Source organism: Lycium barbarum, chromosome 6, assembly GCF_019175385.1.
Source record: "Lycium barbarum isolate Lr01 chromosome 6, ASM1917538v2, whole genome shotgun sequence".
NCBI classification, from domain to species: Eukaryota; Viridiplantae; Streptophyta; class Magnoliopsida; order Solanales; family Solanaceae; genus Lycium; species Lycium barbarum.
Window position 1 is genome coordinate 94,935,032 of NC_083342.1, and position 10,207 is coordinate 94,945,238.

General features: G+C 36.0%; 1 long non-coding RNA gene across 1 annotated transcript; it reads left to right on the plus strand.

Annotated features, from left to right (window-relative positions):
- The first annotated feature begins 5,918 nt into the window (after nt 1–5,918).
- LOC132599824 (uncharacterized) lies at nt 5,919–9,908 on the plus strand. The gene is made up of 2 exons (XR_009567031.1): nt 5,919–6,629; nt 9,595–9,908. It is a non-coding gene; the product is annotated as an uncharacterized LOC132599824 (long non-coding RNA).
- Nucleotides 9,909–10,207: the final 299 nt, after the last annotated feature.

A 10,207-nucleotide genomic window follows, 5' to 3' on the forward strand; every position in this document is an offset into this window, starting at 1 on the left:
GTGAGTGTCTAAGGGCAATAGTTAACAAAACAAGATATGATGAATAAAATCAATAAAATGACATAAATGAAAATCTCAATTCAAACCCAGGAATAACGTAAGTCAGCAACGTTAAAGAGTCATTAGAGAATCCAACAACGAAAGACATATTAACTTAACTTTTTACCATTTACCATGCCACGTATTTCACTTACGTATTTAATATCACCACAAGCCACTCATAGGCAACAAGATACGAAACAAGCCACTCACAGGCAAATCAAAGTATGAAACAAGTCACTCACAGGCAGATCAGTCAATCGATACTCCGAGTTAGGAAATCACGGAGGCTAATCGTCCTCTGGACTAGCACAACAATAGATATTCCGGGCTAGGAAGAAACGGAGGCTAATCGTCCTTTTGACTAGCACAACCATAGATACTCCGGTCTAGGAAGATACGGAGGCTAATCGTCCTCTGGACTAGCACAACAATAGATACTCCGGGCTAGGAAGCAACGAAGGTCAATCATCCTCTGGACTAATACATCAATACTCGTATCGATACGTTAGGATCCATAACGGCTAATCGTCCTCTTGATTATCACAACTTGCCCATACAGGCCTAAATACCAACAAAATACAAATCATGGCATATTACCGAATCATCAATCATGGCTTAGATCCAAATCTCACTTCTCAAGTCATCATCTCAAAATAAAGGCATTTTAAGTTATAACCGATTTAGAATCTTATTCAAATCGCTTATTCAATTTCAAGTTCAATAAATCCATTCAACAATAAAACAAGTTTAAGGTCCACCCTTTAGAAGAATAAGTTCAATCATCCAATAATGGGAAAAGCGAGTTTCACAAATTAGTATGGTTCGTATAAGGTTCGATGTGAGCTTGACCCTACACATGCATGACCTTGTCTAAAAGAAATCATCTTTAATTCCAGAATAAGTTCCACCAAACAAGAGTTATAACTTATACAAACAATCAAGAAAGAGTTCTCAAATACAATTCATGCTTTTACAATTTAAACGTGCTACACAAGTAGACATAATTGAAAAAAAATAATTTTTGGAATATAGACATACTTGAAGAAAGATTTTTGGGAAAATCTAGACATACCTCAAATCCTGCTCAAACGCACTTTCCAAGGTTCAATAATCACACTACAATGGTTTTAGATGATAAATATTAGAACTTGAATAGTTTCTTGAAGTTTTCTTGGAATTTCGAAAACTAGGGTTTTTCGCAAGCCTTAAATCTTGTTCTTGAAGCTTATGGAAATCATTGGTGGATCATAACCTCTTTGTTCTTTCTATACTAGTTCAAACAGCAATAATAATCTCATAAAATCAAGAGTATTATCTTTTGATGGAATCCCACACGCCTCTCTTCTTTCTCTTCTTGAATATACAAGAACTTAGGGTTTTTGAGAGATGATTTTCTATCAAGAGGGGATGGATATGATGTGGGAATGATCAATATCGAGTGAGAACTCACCTTAGGGTTAGAGAGGCTTTTTTTTATGGTGCTTTTCCTCAGAAATATTAATTTGGAATGAAGTGGGAAATAACACAATGAATTAGGACTTAAAGGAAATTCGAAATTAGAAAATAAGTCCCGATCCGTGCTGAGTCCGCGTCGCGGGTTCAGCACCTGATAACATTTTTATTTTGGTCTGCAGCTAATTTTTTCGTGCTGGGTCCGCGACGCGGGCCCAACACATGTTTTTCATTTTTGACAATTGACCTTAGCTCACTAACACTATCATAACTTTTTGTACATAACTTTGCTTGGGATGGGAGACCTACCATTGGAAATCTATTTCAAAGATCTACAACTTTTGTCAAGGAAGGGTTTCCAAATTCGCAACACAGCAAGAAGACAGACGTACCAAAACCTAGGCGAATTTAAGAGCCTTTAAGAAATTCAATTGGACATGGATTTAGTACGTGATCGTGGGAAAACATAACATGAAACGTGGAGACCGAAATAATATGACATGGTTTTTTGAAAACATAAACATTGAGACATAAGACATGAATAGAGAATACGTGAACGTGAACGTGAATCGTGCGGCATGAATACGTAAGAAACATGACATAGATTCGGAAGGTATTTTACCTTGAACGTTTTCTGCCTGTTCCTCAAACAAATGCGAGTATCTGGGTTTCATGTCTTCTTCGGCTTCCCATGCATACACTTCAACTTTCTGACTCCTCCATGGGAACTTCACTGAGGCTACTTCTTTAGTTCTTAACTTGCGAACCTATTCATAGGTTAGGCTGTCCTTAATCGTTATAGTGCCAGCAGGAACAACTGACGACTAGTCTCCCACAGACTTTTTCAATATGGATACATAGAACCCTTGGTGAACAGCAACTAACTCTTATAGCAACTCAAGCTCATAATTTACTTAACCAACCCTTCGCAGGATCTGTAAATATATCTGGGGCTAATTTCCCTTACTTGCCAAATCTGATCATACCTTTCATAGGTGAAAACTTTAAGAACACCCAATCATCAACTTGAAACTCTAAGTCTCTTCGTTGCACATCTGAATGGACTTCTGGTGACTCTGAGCCGTTGTCAAACACTTCTGAATCAACTTGAATTTATCCATGGCCTGATAGACCAACTGGTGCCAACAACTTTGCTTCACCGACTTTAAACAAACCAATGGGTGATCTACACCTCTGCCCATACAAAACTTCAAACGCTGCCATCTTGATACTAGCATAATAACTGTTATTATAAGAAAACTCAGTGAGAGGCAAGTGATCATTTACGTTTAAAATCTAGGACACATGCTCTTGCCATATTCTCAAGAGTCTAAATAGTATGCTTTGCCTGGACGTTTGTCTGAGGATGAAAAGCTGTGCGGTGGTTAACCTTTGTACCCAATCCATTCTGAAAGGATTTTCAAAAGTTCATTGTGAGATTAGCACCATGATATGAAATAATGGACATTAGGACCTATGCAATCTGACAATTTCACGAATAAATAACTTGGCATAATCTTTTGCTGAATCGGTGGTCTTAACTGGCAAAAAATATGTTGACTTAGTGAGTTGGTCCATAATCACCCGAATAGATTCGTGTCTTCGAGATGAATGAGGTAGACCTGTTATGAAGTCAATATTTATCATCTCTCATTTCCAAACAGGAATATCAATATTCTAAGCCAATCCATCAGGCCTTCGGTGCTCGCTTTTCACTTGTTGACAATTCGGAAACTTGGCCACTAAATCTGCTACATTCTTTTTCTTATCATTCCACTAATAAATTTCCTTATGGTCATGATATATCTTCATGGAACCTGGGTGGATGGAATACCTCGAATTGTGAGCTTCTAACATAATTCGCTCTTTAAGCTCATCAATATCAGGAACACATAATCTACCTTGGTACCTCAAGGTACCATCATCCCCCCCCCCCCCCCCCCCTGTTCAAAATCCGTTGTCTTATGCTTATGAATCCCCTTTTTTGGCTGCACTAGAAAGGGATCATTAAACTATTTCTGCTTCACTTCACTAGGGAGGAATAAGCCTGTTCTGAATGAGAACTCCACCATTTTCGAAGTCTAAGAGTCGAACTCCTAGGTTAGATAAGCGGTGAACTTCCTTGGTCATAATTCTCTTATCTTCCTCAACCTGAGCTAAAATTCCCGTAGAACGCCGACTAAGAGCATCAGCTACAACATTCGCCTTCTCTGGATGATAGATAATATCTACATCATAATCCTGTAGCAATTCGAGCTATCTCCTCTGTCTAAGATTCAACTCTCTTTGCTTGAAAATATACTGCAGGATCTCATGATTGGTGAAAATATCGACATCACCCCATATAAATAGTGACACCATATCTTAAGTGCAAAAACCACAACTGCTAATTCCAAGTCACGAGTCGAATAATTATTTTCATGAGCCTTAAGTTGTCAGGATGCATAAGCTACAACCTTAGCATGCTGCATTAAGATACATCCGAGACCAATTCTCGAAGCATCACAATAAACTACAAACCCTTCGATTCCCTCAAGTAATGTCAAAACCGGAGCAGAAGTCAACCTCTTCTTCAAATTTTCAAAAATTTCATGCAAGCGTCTAGCCCTTGAAATTTTACTTTTTTTTGAGTTAACTTAGTCAACGGGGCTAAAATAGAGGAAAGTCCCTCTACAGAACATCTATAACGACTTGCTTGACCCAAGAAACTTCTTATATCGGATATTGAGGGGGGTCTGGTCCAGTTTTTTATGACATCTATTTTATGAGAATCAATATTCACATAATTACCTAAAATTAAATTGCCTAAAAGTGCCCTTGACTTAAGCCAAAATTCACTGTTTGAAAATTTTGCATAAAGATCACGATCCTGATGTGTCTGCAACACTATTTTGAGATGTTCTGCATGATCAGTATCACTACATGAATACATCAAGATAACATGATGCATTTTGAAAATTAATTTTCAAGAATTATGATGCATTTTGCTAAATTCAATCAAGAAAATAGTTCAAAAATAACTATTTATGTAATTGTTTAATTTATCAGAAATTAGTTAACAAATATTTTACTCCACTTAATTAAAGGAAATTGATTAATTAAGTAAATTAACCATTGGGGGGTGTTGTGTGATAAGAAGGTTCCGCCTATTATAAAGGGAAAGTTCTACAAAGTGGTAGTTAGACCGGCTATGATGTATGGACGGAATGCTGGCCAATTAAGAAAGCGCATGTCCAGAAAATGAAGGTAGCTGAGATGCAGATGCTGAGATGGATGTCCGGGCATACCAAGAGAGATAGAATTCAGAATGAAGTGATTCGGGTTAAGGTGGGTGTGGCTCCTGTGGTGGATAAGATGCGGGAAGGGAGGTTCAGGTGGTTCGGCCATGTGCAGAGGAGATGCGCTGATGCGCCAGTGAGGAGGTGTGAGAGGATGGTAGTGGTGGGCCTGAAGAGAGGGAGGGGTAGGACAAAGAAGGCCTGTGGAGAGGTGATTCGGCAGGACATGACGTTACTCCAGCTTACCGAGGACATGACTGGTGATAGGAGGGGGTGGAGGTCGAGTATCAGGGTAGAGGGCTAGTGGGGGGCCGCGAGGTTTCCTTTCTCGTATTAGGAGTATTTGTATCCTTCTTGTATGTGTTGGTCTTGTCTATTTTATTTTATTTTATTTTATCATGACTTTGTTGCTCTTGCTATTTCTCATTTTCACATGGTTTTAATTTGCTTGTCCGTATCTGACTCCTTTTCCCTTTTTCCCTTGTTTTCCTTATTTTATTTTGAGCTAAGGGTCTTTCGGAAACAACCTCCCTACCTTCCAAGGCGGGGGTAAGGTATGCGTACACTTTAGCCTCCCCAGACCTCACGTTGTGGGATCCAACTGGGTATTTTGTTGTTGTTAACCATTTTTACCCCTCATTTCTTATTTAATCAAATTTGGATTTTTATCATAATTAATTAAGTTTTAATTGTAACCGATTTGGAAAATTGCCGTTAAGCGGTTGTAATTGAAATAATTAGTTATTAACTAATTCGAGCAATAATTGAACTAGTCAAATTTAATTAAGGTCTTTTGACAAATTTTCTTTATTTCTTTTTTATTGTTATCATCATTTTCTTTTTAATATGCCCAATTAGTTTAAATGGGGGTTTATTTTGAAAATATCCAATTAATGGGAACTGCTTTAATTTTGACCATTTTTTAAATTAAAATTTGCATGTATACCCTTCATGTATAAATGTATACACAAATATACATATGTGTATACATATACACACATCTATATCGTGTATACATGAGCATATCAGACCAGGTTATTTTTTAAAGAGAAAATCGGCCAGGCCTAATGCATAAAGGATTGACTCGGCCCAATGCTTGGTTAATAAGGGAAAAATCCCCTTTCCCTTTTATTTTCTCATCCCAAACAAGCCCTGTCCATTTCCCTTTCCCTCTTCCCTTTGATACCCCAGCCGCCATGGCCCCGTGGTTTTAATCTCTCTACGTCATTGTCCCAATTTGGTAATGGCGCAGTATGATTTTACTCTTATACAGTGTTGTTCGACCATTTTGAGGTAACAAAATTAATGTATTACTCTCTCCCCGTCGATACACTACCAAAACAAAGTATTATCACGATTTTCTCTTGCTTTTTTGTGTTGTTCAAATGGTCAACTCTATTCAAACCTTAATGGGTTTTGTTTGTATTGGTTAGAAATCATGAAATTTGATTGGTTCTTGCGCGAACCCTACGGATTAGTCTTATTGTCAAAATCTGGCCTTTGGTGTTTTATTCGATGTAATGCCGACACTACAATATCGAATTGTGAGGAGAAAATCCCATTTTTGGGATTTATCCCATATCTTTGAATCTAGGGTTTGGGGATTGCTATCTAATGAGTCTCCTATTTGCATTTTTTGGAAGAGGAGGTGAATCTGAGATTTTACTTGGTATTGCCTATAACTCGAAAAAACATAAGGTTTCAAACATCTATTGAGACTTCTAAATTTTTCTGAGTGAAGTTAGTTTTAAATTTTTTTGTATCTTTCTTTGTTCTTTGGGGTTTGTGGCTGAGTAAGAGAGGAAGGATTATAAAAACTCCAAGTCTAACACTCTACTAAGGATGCATTCAAAAGAGGTAATATTCCATCCTTTTTTATTTCTGGTCTTAGTTTCTATGTAATCATAAGTTGGTTGTTATGGGCCTAGTCATTTTACTTATTGGTCTAATATGGTAGATAAATGGAGCTTCTTTAATCATTTAGTTTATTTTTTGTGGTATTATAGTTACATGAAAGTGTTTTCAGTTATTTAGTTCATTTCGCTTAGTATTATAGTTGGTATGAAACTGTGTTTAGATGTCTAGTTTATATGCTTAATATTATAGCTACATGAACTTGTTTTGGCTATCTAGCTTACTTGGCTTGATGCTATAGTTGTATGAAACTCTGTTCGATTACTAAGCTTATTTTCTATGTATCTAGAATGAGACCATATCTAGTCATTCAACCTGTCCTGCTTAATGTTATAAGTGGTATAAGATTTCACTCAATATAGTTTAGCTTGTTTGTTTGATTTAATATGGTGGATTAAGTGTAGAGATGTTCTTGTTTTAACTTGTTCTGCCTGGGATTAAATGTTGTGGTCTGGATTGTTTAGAATCTTGTTCAAAATCATATCTATTATAAGCAACGTTAAGAGATTGTGTTTAGAAAAGTGACTGAATGGCCTAGACTCCATTATCCTCTAAGTTATAATGTGTTAAACCTGTCTAAATTTGAAGCTGTTACATTATGTATGTCTTATATTGTTAGAGGTGTTTTGCGTAATCTCTATCTAGAGTGAGGAAGGTTTAAATTAATTTGTGAATTGTCTCTAATCATGAAAAGAAACTGAAAAGGTCCTGTTTGGTTTGAGTCTTGGTCTATATATTTGTGGAATATGCAATGCCTCCTGTTTTGGTTGGGTTTTGTTTTAGCAGGATTTTAAAGCTAATAAAGAACTAGGCTTTAAACCAAATCTATTTCACTCTTCCCTTTTTTATTGAGACACTATCTAAAAAAATGAAGCATTCAGGCTTAATTTACATGGTCAGTTTTTTTTTGTTTGGATCTTATGCCTGGTTTACTTTTTCCTTAAAAAAAGGTTAGACACATCTTAGCTGAGTGGTGATCTGTTTGGATTATGAATTTGCTCTTAGATTCCTAGTTTCTTCTCTTTGTTTAAGTGGGAGTTTCTGTTGGTTGGGTGTTTAATTTGTAGTCGGTCTATGGATCGTAAAACTAGAACACTTTGAGTTATCCCAAAATGATTTTAAAACTAATAAAGAACTTGGCTTTAAACCAAGTTCATTTCACTCTTCCCTTTTTATTGAGACACTATCTAAAAAACGAAGCATTCAGGCTTAATTTACATGGTCGGTTCTTTTGTTTGGATGTTATGCCTGGTTTACATTTTTCCTTAAAAAAAGGGGTTAGACACATCTTAGCTGAGTGATGATCTTTTTGGATTCGGAATTTGCTCTTGGATTCCTAGTTGCTCCTCTTTGTTTAAGTAGGAGTCTTTGTTTGGCTGGGTGTTTAATTTGTAGTTGGTTAATGGATTGTAAAACTAGAACACTTTGAGTTATTCCAAAACTGTCAAATCTTTTTTTGTATAGTTTGTTTGCTGTGTTGATATATGAGTTAGTCTAATCTAGTGAATGATAACTTGCTAGGTGTCTTGCTTACTCACTTTGTTTGTCTTAAATGGATTCAACTATTCACTAATGTTAAAATTCGCACTTACCCTTTAAGATAATATTGATTTAAATCATATTTCATAAATCCACCACAAAGAAAATTTAAATTGGATATTTGTGCAGTTCATCTAAGTACATTAAGTCCATTGAGATTTGTTAAGTGAATATAGAATTCTTATTATATTCTCATGCTGTCAAGTGTAAGTTGGCTTGAAATTTGGCTTCTTTAGAATGTAAGCTAATGCTGGAAACTGCTGCTTGATAATGTATTTGATAACTGGTGTGTAGCACCTAATAGCTACTAGTTGTTTGTCTTTAAAGTCTAATCACTAATTATTTAAGTTCATTTACCTGTCTTGTGTTATTTTCTTGGAGAATGCCTTCCTAAAATTAACTAAGGGCTGATGCTATGTATAGATTAGATACACTCTTCTGTATTTATGTAACTATGGATTATCTTTTACTTTGTCTTGGCTGTGTGACAGAATTACTGAAGCATCTCATTGGTTAATCACTTTGTTTGTCTTATATACCTAGATATCTTTTAAGGGTTGTTTGTTGTCACCATTAGATATACACTTCCTCCCCTATAATACTATGAGCTTAACAGTTAAGTGGAGAGACAAAATAGCAGTTAGGGACTAAGCTTAAGACTTCCCTGTTGTCTGCCATGCTTGGTGTTCCTAGAAGCCCCTTGGATCTTGTGCGGCATCATGAACAAGAGGGTGACAACTTTACTTTGGGCTGTTTTAGTGTCACTGTGGGTGTGTAAATCCATGGTATGTTGGCTAATAGTTGTGTATGTCTATTTGTTGGCATTGTTCATTTTTGCTTAAGGGAATGACATTACGTGTCTTTTTGATTATCCTTTTGTTTTGAGCTCTGAATTTGTCACTGCTAGCTTACATAAGATAAATAAGAACCTTAATCAACATGTTTTCCTATAGTCTTCTCAATATATTAGTTTTCTGCCCCATATACCAAGTGATATACCAGGTATACAGAGCATATTCATTTCCATATCCTCACAGGTGTATAGAAGTGGGTATAGTCAATATACCTCCAGTATATCACTCCTAAAATTTATAAACATAGGCCAACATTATGTCAGTTTGGTCTCTTGGACTGAATATTTGTCTTTCTCTTCTTTTTGATCTAGTTACGTGGCCCGTGTGGACTTTGGATTTTTTCTTATTTTTGGGTCTTGGCTGTTTCTCCTAAATACTATGTTGCCACTTAATGATTTATTTGTTTAGCTTATGTACTTGTTTAGCTTGAACATAAATTGTTTATGACTTAATATCAACTCTTAGACGCATACTAATCCTATCTTTCTTATGTGCTCTGTGGAAACCAATTCTAGGCCCTTCTGGCCATCTCTTGCATCAAGATTGTTGTGTCTAAGGTCCAACATTTCTCTCTTTGATTGAGTCCGCTAAAGAATGGAAAGAGAAGCAAATATCCGTGTTAGAAGACCTAGCCAATTGGTGAAAATGACATTAATGGGCTAGCTTTTGTTTTTCTCCTCTCTATTTTATATGTACTTGGGATGTATATATGTTGTATATGTACTAAACATGTAAATAATGAAATGCTCATGCATAGGACTTAGGAAACGCATAGTATTTTTGGAATGTCGCCTCAAACATCTTTAAACTTAATCATTTTTTTTGAAAACCCTTGGGAATTGATTTACTTAATTTAATGTGTTCAAGATCAATTTGTTTTAAATGACAAGGTTGAATGATCTTCAATGAAAATGACCGAGCAGTAGTTTTTGGGCCTTCCACCCTTTTAGCTGAAAATTCATAAATGCTTTATTTTGGACCTTAAGCACATGACTAAAATGAAACTGTCTAATGTTTTCCGAGTTAGCACAAGAAATCTATTTCAAACAAAATATGTAGAAAAGAATAATAGGAGGTAGCTTTAAAAATCTGGGTTAATCACCAAAAAGAGGTACAAAAACTTGGAGA